At 51.9% G+C, this 21,472-nt stretch overlaps 2 protein-coding genes across 19 annotated transcripts in view; one reads left to right on the top strand and one right to left on the bottom strand.

Annotated features, from left to right (window-relative positions):
• The window catches only part of LRRC8A (leucine rich repeat containing 8 VRAC subunit A), a 38,148-nt gene extending 21,555 nt beyond the window's left edge, over positions 1-16,593 (bottom strand). The window contains exons 1-3 of one of the 4 annotated variants that reach the window (XM_063650380.1): positions 15,813-16,105; positions 13,012-13,241; positions 12,244-12,350 (exon numbers count right to left, since the gene is read on the bottom strand). The gene's annotated coding sequence lies outside the window, so the exon portion shown is untranslated. Of the gene's footprint in view, positions 1-5,362; positions 5,383-12,243; positions 12,351-13,011; positions 13,242-15,812; positions 16,106-16,468 lie in introns of those variants that run through there. The other 3 variants (XM_054501131.2, XM_054501134.2, XM_063650382.1) reach the window with 3 other exon arrangements.
• A 22-nt stretch (positions 16,594-16,615) lies between these two features.
• The window catches only part of KYAT1 (kynurenine aminotransferase 1), a 46,919-nt gene continuing 42,062 nt past the window's right edge, over positions 16,616-21,472 (top strand). For 7 of the 15 annotated variants that reach the window (XM_054501138.2, XM_054501137.2, XM_063650384.1 and 4 more), the window contains exon 1: positions 16,632-16,822. The gene's annotated coding sequence lies outside the window, so the exon portion shown is untranslated. Of the gene's footprint in view, positions 16,823-21,472 lie in introns of all 15 variants that reach the window. The other 8 variants (XM_063650396.1, XM_063650395.1, XM_063650393.1 and 5 more) reach the window with 4 other exon arrangements.

Below are 21,472 nucleotides of genomic sequence, written 5' to 3'. Positions count from 1 at the left end.
CCCAAGAGGCTGAGGCAGGAGAATTGCTTGAACCCAGGTGGTGGAGGTTGCAGTGAGCTAAGATCGCACCACTGCCCTCCAGCCTGGGCGACAGAGCAAGACTCCGTCTCAAAAACAAACAAACAAAAACTTACTAAATGATCAGATAAGGGAATACTATGCAATCCCAAAAGTGCATTAGAACAAAACACTTGATAACAAGAGGAAATGTTCAAAGTATGTTAAATCTAAAAAGTAGGTAACCCCTCTGCCATAAATTACACACACAAACACTGAACAGTCTTAGAAGTGAGATTAGACTGCTGTTTATTATCCTTTTTCACCCCAAACTTATCTGTTTTTTTTTTTTTTGAGACAGTCTCACTCTGTCATCCAAGCTGGAGTGCAATGTCGCGAGCCACTGCCCCTGCCCTCTATTTTTTTATTATAACCACTTGTTACTCATAATTAAGAAAAAAGATTATTTTGCCAGGCACGGAGGTGCATGCCTGTAATCCCAGCACTCTGGAAGGCCGAGGTGGGAGGATCAGCTGAGGTCAGGAGTTTGAGACCAGCCTGACTAACATGGTGAAACCCCATCTCTACTAAATACAAAAAATTAGCCAGGCATGGTGCAGGGCACCTGTAATCCCAGCTACTTGGAAGGCTGAGGCAGGACAATCGCTTGAACCCAGGAGGTGGAGATTGCAGTGAGCCGAGATCGCGCCATTGCACCCCAGCCTGGGCAACAAGAATAAAACTGTCTCAAAAAAAAAAATTTTTTTTTAAATCACTATCTCAAAGGATCAAGAATAGCTAAGACAGGCCGTGTGCTGTGGCTCACGTCTGTAATCCCAGCACTTGAGGAGGCTGAGGTGGGCGGATCACCTCAGGAGTCTGAGACCAGCCTGGCCAAGATGGCGAAATCCTGTCTCTACTAAAAATATAAAAAATTAGCCAGGTGTGGTGGAGGCACCTGTAATCCCAGCTACTCGGGAGGCTGAGGCAGGAGAATTGCTTGAGCCAGGGAGGTGGAGGCTACAGTGGGCCGAGATCTCCAGTCTGAGCAACAAGAGCGAAACTCTGTCTCAAAAAGAAAAGAAAAGTCAGAGACTATCTTAATGTCATTAAGACAGGAATATCTTACCACAAAATGTATAAATCCTTATAGGAAACGTAATGTATTGATCACATTAAAGTTAAAACATACATCGAAAGTTATAATAATAAGTGAAAAGAAGCCACAGACTAGGAAGAGTTATTTCCAAAGTTTAAAACTACCAAAAGATTAATATCCAGAATACAGCCGGGCACAATTGCTCACGCCTGTAATCCCAGCACTTAGGGAGGCTGAGGCAGGTGGATCATTTGAGGTAAGGAGTTCGACACCAGCCTGGCCAACATGCTGAAACCCCATCTCTACTAAAAATACAAAAAAATTAGCCGGGCCTGGTGGCACATGCCTGTAGTCCCAGCTACCCAGGAGGCTGAGGCAGGAGAATCCCTTGAACTCAGGAGGTGGAAGTTGCAGTGAGCAGAGATTGTACCACTGCACTCCAGCATGGGTGACAGAGCAAGACTCTGGCTCAAAAATAAATAAATAAATAAATAAATAAGAAAAGATTAGTATCCAGAATAAATACAGAAATCCCGCATAAATAAGACAAAAACAATCCAGTGAGGGGAAATGGCAAAATATATGCATAGGCAACTCACAGAGGAAAAATGCAAATGGAACTAATGTATGAAATAATTCTTAGCCTTGCTAGTAATCAAGGAATATAAATTAAAACAATCACATATCATTTCACTCCCCCAATTGGCAAAAATTGTGAACTCTTAGAGAAGGTAGGATGCACATACTCTACAACCCAGCAACTCCTCTCCTCATTATTTATGCATCTTAGAGAGCTACTCCACACGTAAGTGAGAAACCACACACAAGGATGCTCACTGAAGAATCGTTTGTAATAGCAAAAAATCAGAAATGACCCATATGTTCATCAACAGGAGAAAGGATACGTTGTTCTAATCATACAATGGAAATGCTTTAAATCAATTAAAGTTAATGAACTGTAGCAACATGTATCAACACGGACAAACCTCAGAAGCAATGTTGATCCAAAAAACAAATTGTAGATGATGCATACGTTATATAAGGTTTTCTACAAGGTGTATACCCAAGTATACCAAAGATACAAAAGCATGCATGGAAAGTCTCCAAACCAAGATAATGATTGTATCTAGGGAGGGAAGAAAATGGGGAAGGGACTTCAACTGTGCTTGGAATATTTTACTTAAGTGCCTGCGCACATTCAAGTGTGGGCGTGCCTGCATGTGTGTGAGCGGTATATGTGTGTGTGTGTGTGTGTATGTGTGTATCTGAAACAATTACTGCAAAACATTCAAGTCTGACAAAGCTGAGTTCTTGATACGGATGTATCTGTTCTAGTTTTTATACTTTTCTTAAACGATTTCATCACACAAAACTCACCAAAACAATCATGCATTCTTACCCTGCACAGCCAGTGCTCTCCCCAACCTCACACAGGCGAAGGCTCAGCAGGGAGCAGCAGCTACTGTATCTTACCAGGTTACCAGAGCAGCAGAGGCAGCTCCTCCTTCCAGGTGCTGCTCCTCGGCCCCTGAGGACCCTGCAGAACTCGTAAGCACTCCCTATCTGGTCCTGCCCTGCCCCCAGGGAGATGTAGAAGTGGGCATCATGCAGAACAGACCCTTCCCACAAGGCAGCTCAAGCAGGTGCCTTGGACAAATGGGACCAGGTTCCTGGCCAGGGCCAGGGCATCTCTGTGCCTGGGGGTTAAATGAGTAACCCAGAGAGCCCCAGCCTTCCCTCAGGCACAGGTGGATCTCAGGGAGCAGAGAGAGCAAGGACTTGGAGTTTGGGACATGTAGGTTCAAATCCAGCTCCAGCAAGAAATAATTCTGTGACCCCAGGCAAATTGTTTAGCCTAAGCCTCTGCTTTTACAACTTTTTAAATTTTATTTTATCTTGGAGACAGAGTCTTGCTTCGCTCCGTGGCCCAGGCTGGAGTGCAGTGGCACAGTCTTGGCTCACTGCAACCTCCACCTCCCGGGTTCAAGTGATTCTCCTACCTCAGCCTCCCGAGCTTCTACAACTTTAAATCAGGAATAATGCCACCTTCCTTGTAGACGTGTATGCAGTGACCCCAAAGACGTCTAACAGATATTAAGCATAAAAGAATATTGCTGAGCAGTATATAAAATGTGTTTTCTGTGAAAGAAGCCTGTCATAAAAGGCAAATACTTCGATTTCACTTCTTCACATAAGTGAATAGACAGAAAGCAGAAGGGATACCAGGGCCTGGGGGAGCAGGAAATGGGGAGTGAGCGTTTAATGGGTGCAGAGAGTTTCAGTTTTGCAAGATGAAAACAGCTCTGGAGATGGCTGTAGTGATGGATGCACAATATGAATGTACTTAATACCATTGAAGTGTACACTTACAAATGGTTAAGATGGTAAATTTTCTGTCATGTGTATTTTACCACAATAAAAAAAAATTAGGAAATATGATATCTTTTTTTTTTTTTTTTTGAGGTAGAGTCTCACTCCGTCGCCCAGGCTGGAGTACAGTGGTGTGGTTTTGGCTCACGGCAACCTCCACCTCCTGGGTTCAAGCGATTCTCCTGCCTTAGCCTCCCAAGTAGCTGGGACTACAGGTGTGCGCCACCATTCCTGGCTAATTTTTGTATTTTTAGTAGAGATGGGGTTTTGCCATGTTGGCCAGGGTGTTCTCAAACTCCTGACCTCAAGTGATCCACCTGCCTCGGTGTCCCAAAGTGCTGGGATTACAGGTGTGAGCCACTGCACCTGGCCTGTTACTGGTATAATTTTTTTTTTTTTTTTTTTTTGAGATGGAGTCTCACTCTGTCGCCCAGGCTAGAGTGCAGTGGCATGATCTCTGCTCATTGCAAGCTCCGCCTCCCAGGTTCACGCCATTCTCCTGCCTCAGCCTCCCAGGTAGGCAGGACTACAGGCACCCGCCACAATGCCCGGCTAATTTTTTTGTATTTTTAGTAGAGATGGGGTTTCGTCGTGTTAGTCAGGATGGTCTCGATCTGCTGACCTTGTGATCTGCCCGCCTCAGCCTCCCAAAGTGCTGGGATTACAGGCGTGAGCCACCATGCCTGGTGATTTTCTAAAACAAGAATGATGGCTGGGCACGGTGGCTCACGCCTGTAACCCTAGCACTTTGGGAGGCCGAGGCGGGTGGATTACTTGAGGTCAGGAGTTTGAGACCAGCCTGGCCAACATGGCGAAATCCTGTCTCTACTAAAAATACAAAAAAATTAGCTGGGCATGGTAGCACACACCTGTAGTCCCAGCTACTCAGCAGGCTGAGGCAGGAGAATCGCTTGAACCCGGGAGGTGCAGGTTGCAGTGGGCCGAATCTGTGCTCCTGTACTCCTGCCTGGGTGACAGAGTGAGACTCTGTCTCAAAAAATAAAATTATATCAATAACAAACTTATTACTGTGTACAGAAAAGAATTTAGAAAGCTATGCACAGAACTATATATAGTTAAGTCTACTCGTGGTAAGACTGTAGAGGGCTATGTATATTACACATTCTTCCATTATTTAAATCTGGTATGTTTATGAGTAGAAAAACTCCTTGGAAATAAATCAAAAGACCTTCCTCACTGTGTGGTTTCTCAGGATGATAAAAGAATTTATGAGTAGCTGCCATCCGTATATTAGAAACAGGTCAGCCTCATCCTCCCTGCCCTGCCTTGTAACACTCACGCTCAGCAGCTTGCGGTCCTCATCTCCTGGGAGCAGAGCGGGGAGGAGCTCAGACCCCAGAGTTGGGCAACTCAAACGTCAACTCCACCACTGCCTCACTGGGGCCTCAGAGCCTCTGTGTCCTCAACTGCAAGATGGAAATATTACATCCTAAAATATTACAGCCTAAAATGGGTTATAGCTGTGAAATGGGTTATCGTGAGAATTAACAATAAGATAAGGCATCATGGGTCAATACAGCACCGGGCACACTCAGGCTGTTGTTCCACAGTCCCACCTGCCATCGCAGATGACCCTCCCAGAATTCAGTGGTGACTGACCTGGGTGAGGGCCCAGCCTCAAGCACCATGTCTCTGAGCAGGGGCCAGACCACTCGGAGACCCACAGGACCCCCTAGGACTCACAGAACCTCGAACACCTGGAGGCCCTCCCAGGCTCAGGACTCCCTTGTGGCAGAGTTGGCCATCTGCTCTCAGAGCCAGTCCTTAGGTTCAGCCTGAGTCCACATCCCCTGGATGCTTCTCGAAGACAGGGAAAGGAGCCAAGAAATGACAAGCTGCCCACTCTGTCCCAGAGACAGACCCCCCAGCACGCACCAGACCCCATGTGGGCCCATGGGGATTTGGCGTGGCTCCCACACCTGGGCGGCAGGCAGGCGGGCTGCGGGTAAACAGGGCACAGAGAGCCTTTTGTGAAAGCGCAAACAAGGCTGAGCCGGGAAAACTTCCCAAGCAGGAGGGGAGGCGGGAGGCTGGCACCCCTCCTGTACCGGAGATGGGAAGGCTGGCCCTCCAGTGCTCTCTCAGGGAGCGCGAAGGGGCCGCTCTCAACAGGCCCTGTCCCGGGAGGGTTCCAAGCCTGTGGATCTGTTCCCACCACCGGCCATGGGTCATGTGCTTCCCCTGTCCCAGAGCCAGAGCGGGAGGAGAGGTCTCAGCCTCGTCTGGCACACACAGCCTCCACCCTCCCCAGGGCGGACACTGCCCTGGAGGCCCCCACACCCAGCTGGGGTGAGTCAGAGGCTGCTGGCTGGGGGTGCTGCCTGGCTTGGGACTCACCCTGTGTAGAAGGGCACACCCTCACTTCCTGGGGAGAGGAAGAGGGGAGACGCCAGGGCTGGAGGGGGAGGGGAGCACGGGTCAGTTCCAAACTGCTCTCACCTGGGCTGGGCTCCCAAACAGGTTCATCCTCACACCAACTTGCAAGGGCGTGGCCTGCCTTCTAGGGTGAAAGGCAACAGGTGAGGGATACCCACCTGGGCTTCCCCCAGCAGCTCTGGAGCCAAGCAGAGAGAGGCAGCAGGTGGGGCTGGAGGTGCAGCCTCAGGACCTGCCCTCGCCCTGCCAGGCTGGGGCAGGAGCACCCAGTTACTGACCATCAACTAAGTGCCCAGCATGTCCTTGCCCCATCTCCCAACCTTCATGCAAAGCAGCAAGGTGGCACCCACCTCACCACGAGACCGTGAGAAAGTCCCTTCACCTCGCTGGGCTCTGGTTTCCTCAGCTGTAAAATGGTCTGACAAGTCTACTGCTTGGAGGGTTGTGATGAGGACAGAAGGATAGAGTCCACATAAAGCTTTTGGACTAGTGCCTGCCACACAGTAAGGCTCTGGAACGTTCACTGCTGTTATTATTATGGTAGAGTTTATCAGTCCTTTTATGGGTGTGATGTCTGAGACCCAGAGAAGTTTTGGTAACCTGCCCAAGGCCACACAGCTAAGAAGAGCTGGGAAGTTGCACCCCAAACCTGACTTTCCATTGTGCCAACCTGCCTCAAAGGCAAGCAGGCCTCCTGGACCCGCCTGGGACCCAGGCCCTTGAAGATACTTCTTGAGACAAGATCCTCTTTTCCTTAGGGGTACATGGAAACCAGGGCTCTACAGGGAACCCCATCAGGCCATACTCAGATGCCTCTGGTCTCATGGGTACTGCTGTAAGGAAGCTCTGGAAGGGAGCCTAGCCCTGGGTTTAGAGCCAGAAGGCAGTGTTGGGTCTGGGCCCCGGGGGCAGAGGGGCCTGGAAGGCAGGCCGTTTTATTTTTTTTTGAGACAGGGTCTTGCTGTCGCCCAGGCTGGAGCACAATGGTGCGATCACGGCTCACTGCAACCTTGAACTCCTTAGCTCAAGCGATCCTCCAGCCTCAGCCTCCGAGTAGCTGCAACTACAGGCATGTGCCACCACACCTGGCTATTTCTAAAAATTTTTTGTAGAGATAGGTTGTTATGTTGCCCAGGCTGGTGTGGAACTCCTGGGCTCAAGCAGTCCTCCAGTCTCAGCCTCTAAGTACCTGGAACTACATGCACATGCCACCACACCTGGCTAATTTTTTTCTTTTCTTTTTTTTTTTTTTTTTTTAGACGGGGTCTCACTCTGTCACCCAGGCTAAAGTGCAGTGGCACAATCTCGGCTCACTGCACCCTTCACCTCCCAGGTTCAAGCAATTCTGCCTCGGCCTCCCAAGTAGCTGGGATTACAAGTGTATGTCACCACACCCGGCTGATTTTTGTATTTTTTAGTAGAAACAGGGTTTCACCATGTTGGCTAGGCTGGTTTCGAACTCCTGACCTCAGGTGATCCACCTGCCTCAGCCTCCCAAAGTGCTGAGCCACTGCGCCTGGACTAATTTTTTTTATTTTTGTAGAGACAGGTCACTATGTTGCCCAAGCTGGTCTGGAACTCCTGGGCTCAAGCAATCCTCCACCTCAGCCTCCCAAAGTGCTGGGATTACTGGTGGGAACTGCCACATCCAGCCAACAAACACTCATATTTGCACAGGGAGTCACGGCCACACACAGTTTACAGGTCTTAACCTGTTATGAATACCAGCGCTGCCTTCTTAGGCAGGTTATGAAATGTGGCCACCAGTACCCTAGAGAGGCAGCACACACATCTTCTGCTGAGATCCCAGGGGACTGGGCACCGGCCAAGCCCTAGGCAAACCAGGGGGAGGACTGGGGGGTCTGACAGAGGGTGAGCTGCCTGGTACCTGACTCTCTTGGATGGAAGGGGGCTACCCTCAGGGATCCTGACCCATGGGGTCAGCTTGGAGATGCGAGGTGTCCCTGCAGGGGACACCTGCCCAACGCCCCCGCTGCTGGTCAGTGCATTTGTCATGCTGCCCGTCAGAGGGCGCAGGTTTGGCAGCAGCACTCTGACAGCGTCCAGGTGGCACGTGAAAGCTGTGGAATTTTACAGCCACTTTTACTCCACTGGAACATCGCTCTAGGCGTGAGGCTTAGATTGCAGCAAGCAATTTAATTTTGAGGTTTTAAGCCCTCAAGAGACGTTTAGATGTAGACAAACTTGCTGCAAGATGCAAGACGCAACAGAAATGCATCTGGAAGACAGCAGGGAACGTTTGTGGCCGCGAGTAAAAGCCCTTCTAGAAACCTCAGCCCCACATGTCCTTGAGGAGGGAAGGTTGCCTTCCCAGCACGCGCGCGCACACACACACACACACACACACAAAATGAAGCCACTAAAAAACAACTGTCTGGCCAGGTGCGGTGGCTCACGCCTGTAATCCCAGCACTTTGGAAGGCCGAGGTGGGTGGATCACCTGAGGTCAGGAGTTCGAGACCAGCCTGACCAACAAGGTGAAACCTCATCTCTACTAAAAATATAAAAATTAGCCAGGCGTGGTGGTGCGCATCTGTAATCCCAGCTACTTGGGAGGCTGAGACAGGAGAATCACTTGAACCCAGGAGGTGGAGGCTGCAGTCAGCCAAGATGGCACCACTGCACTCCAGGCTGGGTAACAGAGCGGGATTCCATCTCAAAAAAGTAAAATTAAATTAAAAAAATAGGCCGGGCACAGTGGCTCACAGCTGTAGTCCTGGAACTTTGGGAGGCCAAGGCGGGTGGATCACAAGGTCAGGAGATCGAGACCATCCACAGGCAATATGGTGAAACCCCGTCTCTACTAAAAATACAAAAATTAGCCAGGCGTGGTGGTGGGCGCCTGTAGTCCCAGCTACTCGGGAGGCTGAGGCAGGAGAATAGCTTGAACCTAGGAGGTGGAGGTTGCAGTGAGCAAGATCGCACCACTGCACTCCAGCCTGGGCGACAGAACAAGACTCCATCTCAAAAAAATTAATTAATTAATTAAAAAAAACCAACTACTGTCCAGTCCCAGTCCTGTGGGGAGCTCAGCCCTGTTTCCACACCAAGGGCAGGAGTTCTGCGGTAGACAACGGGGACTAAGGCTGAAAGAATGGCCTCTGGTCAGTGTTTCTCAGCACTGTTTGTAGCCCACCAGCCTCACAACTGCTGGGGAAGCATCTTCAAAGTTCAGATTCCTGGGGCCAAACTTCCAGGGCAGACTCTGCAGGTCTGTGGTGGTAGGCCCGGGGAACAGCATTTTAGACAAGCTCCCAGGTGACTCTGAAGGCCCCCAAAGGCCTGGGAATCTGAGAAAAAGGGGCAATGGAGGGTGAAGTAGAAAAAGCCCCGGCTGCCAAGCCATACCAACCTGGGTTCAAGTCCTGGCTTTGCCACATGTACACTGTATAACTTTGGGCCAGAGACCTCATCCCTCTGGGCCTTGGTCTGTAAAATGGTAAAGCAACCTCACACGCAAGGCTGTGGCAAAGGTAAGATGGGCAAATACGTGCAGCATCCCAGGGTGCGGCTTAGCACTGAGACACGGTGCTGAGAATGACCACGGACTGTGGAGGTGCTACTGCAGAAACGAGGAGAAGCCGGAGACGCTGAGCACCATCTGTGGAGAGGCCAGCTCTGCGGCTCTCTCCCAAGCAGTGTATGGGAGAGAAAAGAGACTCCTGGGGAAGAATGGAGGAAGCGACGTGGGGGAGGGAGAGCGACAGGACAGTAAGCCTGAAAAACACAGGTGAGATGTCAGGAGCTCCGGCACAGACCTCACTCCCAGCGCGATCCCGCCAGACGCTCTCACAGCCCCGCAAAATGAGGCTGCCACGCCTGTTCGCTCTCCTTGTCCAAACCCTTGCTGAGGCCAGCTATACCCCAAAAGAGAGCATCTTTGGACCCAGGTGGCAGGGTGGGCCCTCCTCCTGCTCCTCACCTGCCCACTCTCAGAACTAAAACTTGAAAGGAGCATGCCAAAAGGACCACAACCAACACTTCCTCCAGATACAGCAAGGGTAAACTGAGTCAGGGTCTGCCTGTTCCTTCCTATCCCCAGGAAGGGCTGGGCTCAGGAGAACAATGGCTCAGACTCAATTCGTCTCAGCTTGATTCGTGTGTGTCCCCTGAACCCAGGTGGTGGGTGGAGGCCAAAACCCCTCAGGCCGGCCCATGCGGTTCATTCCACGCCATCCTCGGCAAAGAGGAGGAATTATGATCTGACAAGCAGGACCTGCTGCTTCCTGCTCAGCTCTGCCCAGCATGAAAGACTACAGCTCAGGCCTCCCCTCTCTCCAGGGGACAGAGTTCCTCAAAACCAACAGGAAACTCCTACAGGGCAGAGCCAGGAGTTGGCTGACCTTATCCCATAAACAGGAGAGTCGACACAATCACACACCAGGCACTTCCCACCTCCCTCTGCTGCTGTAAATGCCCAAACAGCTCAAAACTCCCAGCATGTGAGGGGGAGGGGCCGGGGAGGCTCCAGGGTTTGCATTCTGCCAGGACCACACACAGCTCTATCTACCTCTTGCATGGGAAAGAGGTCCAGGGGAGCCGGGGATTGTAGGCTCATGCCTACAATCCCAGCACTTTGGGAGGCCGAGGCGGCGGATCACGAGGTCAGGAGATCGAGACCATCCTGGCTAACACGGTGAAACCCCGTCTCTACTAAAAATACAAAAAAAAATTAGCCGGGTGTGGTGGCGGGCGCCTGTAGTCCCAGCTAGTCAGAAGGCTGAGGCAGGAGAATACAGTGAACCCGGGAGGCGGAGTTTGCAGTGAGCTGAGATTGTGCCACTGCACTCCAGGCTGGGTGACAGAGCGAGACTCCATCTCAAAAAAAAAAAAAAGAGGTCCAGGGAATATCACTAAATGAAACAAAAGCAAACTGTGAATCAGCAACTCAAACATGACCAGATTTTTATAAAAATAAGCAAATGGTAATAATAGATGTGGAAAAATATACCCCTTCCCATTCACACCTCTGAAGATGGGACTCAGCGGAGACTCATTTCCTAGATGACATTAAAGATCCAAACAGGCCTGGCATGGTGGCTCACACCCATAATCCCAGCACTTTGGGAGGCCGAGGTACGAGCATCTCTTGAACTCAGGAGTTCGAGACCAGCCTGGGCAATGTAGAGAGGCTCTATCTCTACAATAAATAAATAAAATTAGCTGGGCACAGTGGTGCACACCTGCAGTCCCAGCTAGTTGAGAGGCTGAGGCAGGAGGATCGCTGGAGCCTTGGAGATCGAGGCTGCAGTGAGTCATGATGGTGCCACTGCACTCCATCCTGGGCAACAGTGTGAGACCCTGTCCCCCAAAAATAGCCAAACAGTATAAAAACATATAATGAATATACAACTATGTTGGTAATTACAAAACAAAAAATTACTATTTCTTTTAAAATCCAGGCCGGGAGGCTCAGGCCTTCCTTCACACAAAAAACTGAGGTGAGAGATAAAGGCAGGGAGGCCTCAGGGCAGACAACAGAGGACCGTGGCCCAGGATTCCAGGGTCTGGATTCAAGCCGCATGTCCTTGCCTTCTTTACAGATGAGTCTGGGCAAGTTGCTTCCTCACTCTGATTTTCAGTTTCCACATCTGTAAACTGGAGATAATGGCCACTGCCTAAGCATCCTCAACTGGTCAAATGAGATCACCTACCTGAGTATGTTTGGCAAATTACACAGCCATCTATACACACACCAGCTATGACTCGGGACCACCTTCTAGGACATGAACTCTGCCAACTGCCTGCTCTATGTCAACATATTTAATCCTCCAAATGTTCTAAAGGGACTCTCCTGCCTCTGGGAACTGTTTTCCAAAGCACAGGCCAAGGAATCCCAGTCCCCAAAGATGTCTACATGATCAAATAAGCATGGGGAAACACGAGTCGCTAGCTCCCTTATCGTGATCAGCTCAATCCTGATCACGGCTCTGATTCAAGGCTCTGATAAGTCCTGCAGCAAGGATAACAAGAAGTCTTTGTTTCCCGGAATCATCAAACCACTGTGACCTAAGAAACTGGTATCTCATGGAACACACTTGGGAAACGTGGTCCATGCTTTTTGGGAAATGTGGTCATGAGGCTGCATTAGCAAAACCCAGACTGATAAGATCTGGGGTGAGGGAGAAAAAACAGAGGTTTGCAATGAAACAACTTAGCATTCAATGAGTGCAGCAAGCAGACATTACTCAGCGGGAGGAGGAAGACAGTAATTCTGCTGTCTGCCACTCTGCCCTGGACCTACAGCAAGAAAAGCAAAGGACTGTGGGGACGGAGATGCTACCCTTTGCTCCCCAGGCTGGGAAGGGCACTTGACTGGAGCTGGAGCTGGCCGGGAAGGAGAGGGGCCCAGTCCTTACCCCAAGGACGGCTCTGCTATCTGCGCGTCGGCTGTCGGTGCTGAGGCTGACCCGCGTCTGCCTGGGCAGGGTCCTGGCATTCCTTTTGCTCCATGGACGCTGCCTCCCTACAAGGAAGCGAGAGCTGCCGTCAGCAGGCACATGTGTGACTGTTGCAGTTACCTGCCACACTGCCAGCACTTCCTGAGAGCCTGCTTGGTAGCAGGCCCTTGGCTGGGCTCTGGGGTGACAAAAGAGGTTTTTTTTGAGACAAGAGTCACACTCTGTCACCCAGGCTGGAGTATAGTGGTGCGATCTCGGTTCACTGCAACCTCCGCCTCCCGCGTTCAAGTGATTCTCCTGCCTCAGCCTCCCGAGTAGATGGGATTTCAGGTGCGCACCACCAAGCCTGGCTGATTTTTTTGTATTTTTAGTAGAGACAGCGTTTCCCCATGTTAGCCAGGCTGCTCTCGAACTCCTGATCTCCAGTGATCTGCCCGCCTCGGCCTCCCAAAGTATTGGGATTACAGGCATAAGCCACCACGCCTGGCAGACAAAAGAGGTTCTGACAGAGCACCTCCCTCCAGAACCTGGTCTACTGAGGAGGTGCCAAGTCAGTAGCGACGGTCTGAGAGCTCAGAGCTCTGCTGCAGGGGAGCCAGGAGAAGCACTAGACCCAGACTAGTGGGGTCAGGGAAGGCTTTCTGGAGGAGGAGTTGTCTGAGTTGACTCCTAAGAGTAGGAGCTGGAAAAAGAGCATTCCAGGCAGGAGGAACAGCACATGTTTACCTGGAGGAGAGAGTACATGGCATCCGGAGAAGGCTTGCGGGCTCGGCATGGCGAGATCCAGAGCCAGAGGCGGGAAGTGGCAAGAGATGAGCCACAGCAGGGTGGCTGGGTCAGGCAGAGAACAGCCACTGCCCAGACTCCAACTTAAACACCAAATCCACCCATCATCTCTGACAGTCAACCAGCCTCCGGTGAGCATCTACTCCGTATGCGCCAGACACTGTGCAGAACTGTGCATGGGAGTGGCAGGGTGAGGAAAGAGCTGTGATCACTACAACACGGGTTTCGGGGAGCCAGGAGCTGGGAGAGTGGCCCAGAGACCAGAGAGAGCCAAAGGATCAGCAGGAGTTACCCAGGAAGGAGGAGGGCAGGGGTAGACAAAGACACCCGGACTGATCTAGGAGGGATGGCTGTTTTTCCATCATTTCTACCACTGGGTATTTACTATACTGACTAAGTTCCAGGCCCTGTGCCGGGAGGGCAGACATGGAAGACGGTCTCCGCCATCATGGGAGGTAGGTCAATAACCCTGCAATTCCATACGGGGTGGTGGTGACTAGGCAGTAAAGTACCTACAGCTATATAGGCACAGAGGCCATCCAAGCCAACCTCTACCTCACTCTACCCTCCTTGTCAAGGATGGGGCACCCACTGAGGCTGGGTGGTCCAATCACCTGCCCATGGCAGAGCCAGGTCCAGAACTTTGGCCCCTGGACTCCCTGTCACTGATTATTCTAGTCCCTCCTCTTCCAGAAAGCATACCCTGACCATCCCTTACATAAGCATCCAGAGCTAATTCCTTCTTCCTCTGGGCTGCCTCTGTAATATTTCTATTAATATGGTGGTCACAGTGTATCAGAACTTATGTGTCTTCTGGTCTGCCTGTCCTCCCAGACTGCAGCTCTCAGGAGGCCAGGGATGTTTTCCCAGCCATTCCAGGCCCAAGACAGGCACTTTCTAAAGAATGGATGAATGAATGAATGAATGAATGAATGAATGAGTCAAGGCATGGAGAGACACCGTGCTGGGCTCTAAGGACCCCATATCCATCCCACCTGAATCTCCAAGAGGTCTTGGCCCATCAGTGTGTGCCTCAGTTTCTCCATGTGAAAACCTGGAGGCTGGGCGCGGTGGCTCACGCCTGTAATCCCAGCACTTTGGGAGGCCGAGGCGGGCGGATCACTAGGTCAGGAGATCGAGACCATCCTGGCTAACACAGTGAAACCCTGACTCTACTAAAAATACCAAAAATTAGCCGGGTGTGGTGGCGGGCGCCTGTAGTCCCAGCTACTCGGGAGGCTGAGGCAGGAGAATGGCGTGAACCCGGGAGGCGGAGCTTGCAGTGAGCCGAAATCGCACCACTGCACTCCAGCCTGGACGACAGTGAGACTCCGTTTCAAAAAAAAAAAAAAAAAAGAAAGAAAAGAAAACCTGGAATCAGCTCTACTCTAAGACGAGGAAGTCAGGAACCAGGCTGATTTCCCTCCAACTCCTACAGGCAAGGTCCAGGCCAAGCCAGGCAGCAACCCAGGGTCCGGCCACTTCCCTGAGTTCTGACCCACGGCAGTGATCCCCAGGATTCCCTACAGTCCAGAAAGGTCACTCAAGAGTTTGCAAAGGAAATGGCTTCCTGGTGGGTGTGCCTAAGGGATGGAGAACCACCACATCTAGTCAAGTTCTGGGGGGAAGTCATGAACATTTCCTGCGCCCCCTGCTCTGTTTTTTTTGTTTTTTTGAGAACGGAGTTTTGCTCTTCTTGCCCAAACTGGAGTGCAATGGCACGATCTTGGCTCACTGCAACCTCTGCCTCCTGGGTTCAAGCAATTCTCCTGCCTCAGCCTCCCGAATAGTTGAGATTACGGGCGCGCAGCCCCATGCCTGGCTAATTTTTTGTATTTTTAGTAGATACAGGGTTTCACCATGTTGGCCAGGCTGGTCTCGAACTCCTGACCTCGTGATCTGCCTGCTTCAGCCTCCCAAAGTGCTGGGATTACAGGCGTGAGCCACCACGCCCGGCTCTGCACCCCCTGCTCTGTACCCTATGGTCCCTAGAAGGCAGAGGGCATCAGATCCCATGCCAAAGCCCTGAGACCAGGAAAACAAGGAAGCAGAGACCAGCCACCCAGTCACTCATTCCTGGCATGTCCACAACAGCCTCCTCCAGCACAGGTCATCTGTCCTTGCCTCCCTTCATGAGCCAGAGAAAGACTTGACCTTCACGGAAGCAACACCAGTGAGACTGAGCAATCAGCACTGCCCAGTCTCTCTGAACAAACTCCCACTCCCACATCCCCTTCACAGGAAGTATCAGCAACAGCCGATCTCCTCCCCCTTCTTACAGTCTGTCTGTCTGCCAGGTTGTCTGCTCCAGAGGGCAGAATACAGTTTGGCAGGGGTTAAGAGTACTACTAACAAGAAGAGGTGGAAGAGGCCCTTGGGAACTTCGGACTCCCCCAATTCCTTTCCTCTCACCAGGTGCTCTCCCTCCACACCTCATTCTCCAAAGGCTTCCTGAGGTAGGGCAGGGGAAGAGGAGTCAGTGGAAGTGTGGCTCACCCAGGAACCACCCACCCTTCCAGCCAAGTCTCCATCAGGGGGCAGCTACCAGACAACCCCCGACCCATCTCTCCTTCCCAAAAAAGGCAACAATCGCAACAGCTGAGAACCGGCAGACCTGGTTCACTCCGGTCCAGATCAAGGGGAAGAAGCAGTCAGCGAAAGCAGCAGAATCATCATGAACTCCATGACCCCAGCTATGCCCCTTCAGCCTGGGAGCTCAGTTTGCTGGGTATCCAGCTCACCTAGGGCTGCACCAGGCCCGGACCTCACTGGATCTCGCCTCGCCCTCGGGCCCACCTGAATGCACAGGACTGGGACAGGGTCTGGGTTCTTAGATTCCGGACCGGTCTTCCCAAATATCCCATCCCAGACAGGCCCCAAGAGCCTAGCCGGGGATCCTGCTCCCAAGTCAGGGCACTGCCCCCATCGGAACGATAGGAAGGAGGGGTGCAAGGGAAGAGGAGGAGACCAGGAACTCAGAAGACAGTTAAGGGAATCTTTGAAAAAGAAATGGCAAGGAGAGAGCCCAGAGGTGGAACCTCTAGGAAAGGGAGAGTGTGTGTGGAGGGGTGAGGATCTGGGGGGACCCAGGGGATGACAAGTGGACATGGGGGAGCCGAGGCGGAAACTCCTGGTTTCTGGAGCACAAGGAGGCACAGGGGTGCCTGGGAGGGGGCTCGCGCGCCGCGGAGCCGGCGAGAAGGTGGTGCCCCGGAGACCCCGGGCACTGGGGAGCCCGGAGGTAGGCCGAACACCGCGGGAGGTCCCCAGGGGGCCGGCCCGGAGACAGAGCCCCAGATGCCCCGGGCGCCCGGGGCCGGGCAGCTGGCCGAGGACGTGTGTAAGTGGGTTTCGAGAGGTGACAGCTCGCGCCCCTTTCCCCACCCCGTCCACTCACCTGGGCTCGCCGCGCCCGGCCGCCCGGCAGGCAGCCCCAGGCCCCGGCCGCTCTGTCCCGCCGCCGGCCGCAGCGCTGCTCCGGCGCCTCCTTTTGTTTGTCCCTCACTGCACCACTCAGCCTCCTCCGCCCCGGAAGTGACGTCACTGCCGGGCGCGAACGCGGCGGCCAGGACGTCGCCATCTTTATGAGGGGAACTCTAGCTGCGCTTTCTCCCGCTCTCGCCTGGGCGCTAGCGCCCTGCTGCTTCGGGGCGGAAGTAGCGGAGCCGGGCTCGGCCCCCTTAAAGGGACAGGGACTGCTGCAACCTACGGGGTGTACTTGGGAACGAGGGGTGAAGCGGCCCAGGCGAAGGTGAGTAGCTGTGTCGGAGCGTCACTGCCCCGAGGTCAGGTGCCGAGGCTGGGAGGGTCGGCTAAAGGTTCCGAGCTTGGTTGTGCTAGAGTGCTTAATGAGTTTGATGCTACTAAGTATAACGGAGTGGCTGAACAGAATGATTGAGCCCCCCGCGGGAATCAACTGCGCGTGCTGCTCGCTGATTCTCGCTCGGACGCTGGGGCTGGTCCTGTCTGCACCCAAATCCCCCTCCCACCACCGCGCCGGTGGAGATGATACCCGAGACAACGGAATTCTGGACAGATCTGGGGTTGGAACTGGGTCCCCAGACTCCAACTCTGCAGCTCCATAAATCCCCCTGGGTCCTCCCAAATTCCCTGGCTGATAACAGTAACGGCAACCAAATTAAAAAATAATCCATACAATGGAATACTGTGCAGCCATTAAGAAGAAAAATGTTTAATATGCACTAATGTAGGGTGACTTCTAAGATACCTTAGGTTAAAAAAGGAAGCAACAGTAAAAACAGCTTTGGGCCGGTTGCGGTGGCTCACGCCTGTAATCGCAGCACTTTGGGAGGCCGAGGCGGGCGGATCACGAGGTCAGGAGATCGAGACCATCCTGGCTAACATGGTGAAACCCCATTTCCACTAAAAATACAAAAAAATTAGCCGGGCGTGGTGGTGGGCGCCTGTAGTCCCAGCTACTCTGGAGGCTGAGGCAGGAGAATGGCGTGAACTCGGGAGGTGGAGCTTGCAGTGAGCGGAGATCGCGGCACTGCACTCCAGCCTGGGCGACAGAGCGAGACTCCGTCTAAAAAAAGAAAAAACAGCCTTGATGGGTGCCATCCATCTTTGCGTAGAAGGACGCCTGAGGGTGGGGGTATCTGCGGGTGTGCGCGCCAGCTGTCTGATAAGATGCACAAGAAGTTGTTAATTGCGGTTGTCTCCGACAGAACTGGGGTCCTGGGTACCTGGGCCAGGGCGAGAAATTTACTACCATGCGCACAGATAGATAATTAAAAATAAGATGATGAAGATAGTCATGGCTCCTATCTATCACGTGTTAAGCCAATGCCTAGTTTCACTTCTGTTGGGAGGTCTTATTTTTCCTTTTTAATAGAAGAGAAAAGAACTTTAGAGAGGTTAGGAAACTTAGCAATATCATAGCCAGGGCCGGGCGCGGTGGTTCACGCCTGTAATCCCAGCACTTTGGGAGTCTGAGGCGGGCGGATCACGAGGTCAGGAAATCGAGACCATCGTGGCTAACACGGTGAAACCCCGTCTCTACTAAAAATACAAAAAAATTAGCCGGGCGTGGTGGCGAGCGCCTGTGGTCCCAGCTACTCGGGAGGCCGAGGCAGGAGAATGGCGTGAACCTGGGAGGCAGAGCTTGCAGTGAGCTGAGATTGGGCCACTGCACTTCAGCCTGGGCAACAGAGCAAGACCCCATCTAAAAAAAAAAATCATAGCCAGGAAGTGGAGAAGCTGGAATTTGAACCCTGGGCGATTTACACTAATGCCCATGATCTAGCTTATCCCTCCCCACTGAGAAGGTTTTTCTGTTGTCAGTCACGCAACACCTGTCCTGGGGCCTGGCACACAACAGGCATCCAGTAACTATTTATTGACATGATGTGTAGTGTGAAAAGCAAACGTTGAAGGTCAGAGCCCAGGCTTAAAGTCCAGGGCTTGGGCACCTCTTTCCAACCTGTGGACTGTGGGCCTGCCAGGTACTCCGTGGGCCTCCATGTCCCCGCCTGTAAAATGAACAACCAGAACCACAGTTGTAGACAGTGAATGTTCCCACGTTTTATACTTTGTATTTTACATGCAGATAAGTCTCATTTTACAGATAAGTAAGTGAGGCACAGAGAGATTAAGAAACTTGCCCGAAGGGGGCTCCTACAGGTCTCCCTCCCTCCCTAGGAAGACTGTTGGGCTCCCAGGCCTCTCCCTTAGCTTCCCGGGATCATCTGTGCTAATGCTTGGGGGACCTACTCTGTGCTGGGTGAGCTGCCAGAGGCTGAGGATCTGGTGGAGAACAGGTCAAGCACGTAGTTCCTGTCCTTGGAGTTGAGTGCCCCCATGCTGAGTACTTTGAGGGCGGAAGCCCAGGCCTTGGGACCACCTGGGAGGGGACACATGGCTTAGCCTGGGTGGAGTCAGAAGGGGCTTCTCCAAGGAAGGGACTTTCAATGTGACTGGAAACTAGGATGTCCAGAAGGAGAAATGAGGCTGGAGACTCAAGGAGAGATGGGCTCCTACCCTGGACTTGGCCTTGGTGTCCACTAAGAAACTGAGGGTGACCGGCAGGATTGGAGAATATGCAAGTTAGACCCATTCAGTCTGGCTTCAGCAGGAATCTTTCCTCCCGGAGAATGCCTCCATTAGGTGCCAACCACCAGAACGCCACACTAACCTCTCCAAGCTCCAAAGAGTAGGGCGCCTGATTTTATATTCCAGGTGGGGACAATAAAGGAATGCAGGAGCGTTCGCAGCCATGAGGCAGTCACTGTAACTTCTGGCAGAACAGACCTGGGGCCACATCCCACTCCTAGATGGCACTGCCAGTTCCCTGCATAATTCCTTTTTTTTTCTTTTTTTTTTTTTTTTGAGACGGAGTCTCACTCTGTCGCCCAGGCTGGAATGCGGTGGTGCAATCTCGGCTCACTGCAAGCTCCACCTCCCGGGTTCACTCCATTCTCCTGCCTCAGCCTCCCGAGTAACTGGGACTACAGGCACCCGCCACCACGCCTGGCTAATTTTTTGTATATTTAGTAGAGACAGGGTTTCACCGTGTTAGCCAGGATGGTCTCGATCTCCTGACCTTGTGATCCACCCTCCTCGGCCTCCCAAAGTGCTGGGATTACAGGCGTGAGCCACCGCGCCCGGCCTCCCGGCATAATTTCTAAAATGCTCATCCTATGCCCTCATTCCTCAGCTCGCAGCTGGGGGCCTCCTGGTGCTTTTCTGGGACTTCGAGTAAGTCATTTCCCCTCTCTAAGCCTCAGTTTCCCCATCCTGTAAAGCTGATGCCACCTCCTCCAAGGCTCCTGCGAGGCTATCTGCCTATCTGTTGTGTGTTCCTTTAATGTATGGGAGTGAGATTGTGGTTTTTGAATCTGGGTCCCGTGCCAGGAGGAATAAGTGGTGAGATACCTACTGTTTGTCTCACTCAGGTCTTCCACCAACCCCTCCAGCCTGGAAACCTCCAGTCTGGACTCCAGAAGTCATTTCTCTCTCCTCTGCCAATTCCTAAGCCCAGGGGGACTGTGTCTGAGTGATGTGATTGTTAGAGCTCCTCAGACAGGCTGGTCTCTCCAGGAAAACATTGGCTCAACAAATTGTCACCAAATATTTGTCTTCAATGGGATTCTGTTTTTTTCTATCAAAAAAAATTTGGATTCATTATATAATAATAAATTTTTCATTTTGCTTGGTTACTAATTTTATGGAAAGCCTGGTAGGTTTAAATGTTGATAGCTTGTTGACTGGGTGTGGTGGTTCACGCCTGTAACCCCAGCAATTTGGAAGGCCGAGGTGGGACTATCGCTTGAGCTCAGGAGTTCAAGACCAACCTGGGCAACATGGTAAAACCCCATCTCTACCAAAAATACAAAAATTAGCTGGGTGTGGTGGCACGTGCCTGTGGTCCCAGCTACTCTGGAGGCTGAGGTACAAGAATCGCTTGAAACTGGGAGGTGGAGGTTGCAGTGAGCCGAGATTATGCCACTGCACTCCAGCCTGGGCAATAGAGCAAGACTGTCTCAAAAAAAAAAAAAAAAAAAAGTTAATAGCTTGTTGTCATTGACAAGTGGCTGTGAGCCAGGACCCACAGTATATTCTCTGTGGATTCTTGTCACCTTCATTGTACAGATGAGGAAGCTGAGCCTCCAAGAGGCTGCGGCCTGGCATGATCAAGGTCCCATAGCTAGTTTATGGTGGAGCTGGGACTATTTGATCCAAGTCCAGGGTTTGGTCTTCTGTGGTTATTCATGCAGTAGACTGGTCTTCCTGGGCATGGTATCCCCAGTTCTGTACCCCTTCTCTAGAGGTGCCATGATGTGTGTTGTCTCAGTAACTGGGAGTCTCCTGGCATTTTAAGCCCAGGGATGCTAAACATCCTTCAAGGCTCCAGATAGCTCTCTTCAGTGAAGAACTGACTTATCTCAAATTCTAGGTGTGTGCCTATTGAGAAGCTCCGAAACCGAATGTCATAATTGACTTGAGTGATGTGACGTGGGGCCAGCCTGGGAAGCCATGGTCACCTTGCCTGCCTCTGTAAGCATCATGCAAGGTGAAGTTGGACAAGACATGGCTCCTGTCCCCAGGGGGCTGGTGGTCTCCTGTCAGCCCCAGCACCTGCCTGAGAGGAGATTTCGCGGGACAGAATTTGGACTTTGGAAATAGGCAAACCAGCGTTTGAATCACAGCTGGAGCTCTCTAGGCTGAATGAGTTTTCCTTGTTCTCCTTTTGAGCAAAATAGAGTAAATAATACCATCCTAGTCAGCTGTGATGAGGATTAGAGAATTTAGCATGGGGTTGAGGGAGAGGGTCAGGCACAGGTAGGTGCTTTCTGAGTTCAGCAAAGGGCCTGGGTGGACACAGAAGCTTCAGAGAGGAGGTAAAGGTGGGGCTAGGCCCTGCCAGGGGTTTCGGATTGGA

Source organism: Pongo pygmaeus, chromosome 13 (assembly GCF_028885625.2).
Source record: "Pongo pygmaeus isolate AG05252 chromosome 13, NHGRI_mPonPyg2-v2.0_pri, whole genome shotgun sequence".
NCBI lineage: Eukaryota > Metazoa > Chordata > Mammalia > Primates > Hominidae > Pongo > Pongo pygmaeus.
The sequence above is the reverse complement of the archived record's forward strand: the minus strand, read 5'-3'. Positions and strand labels throughout refer to the sequence as shown.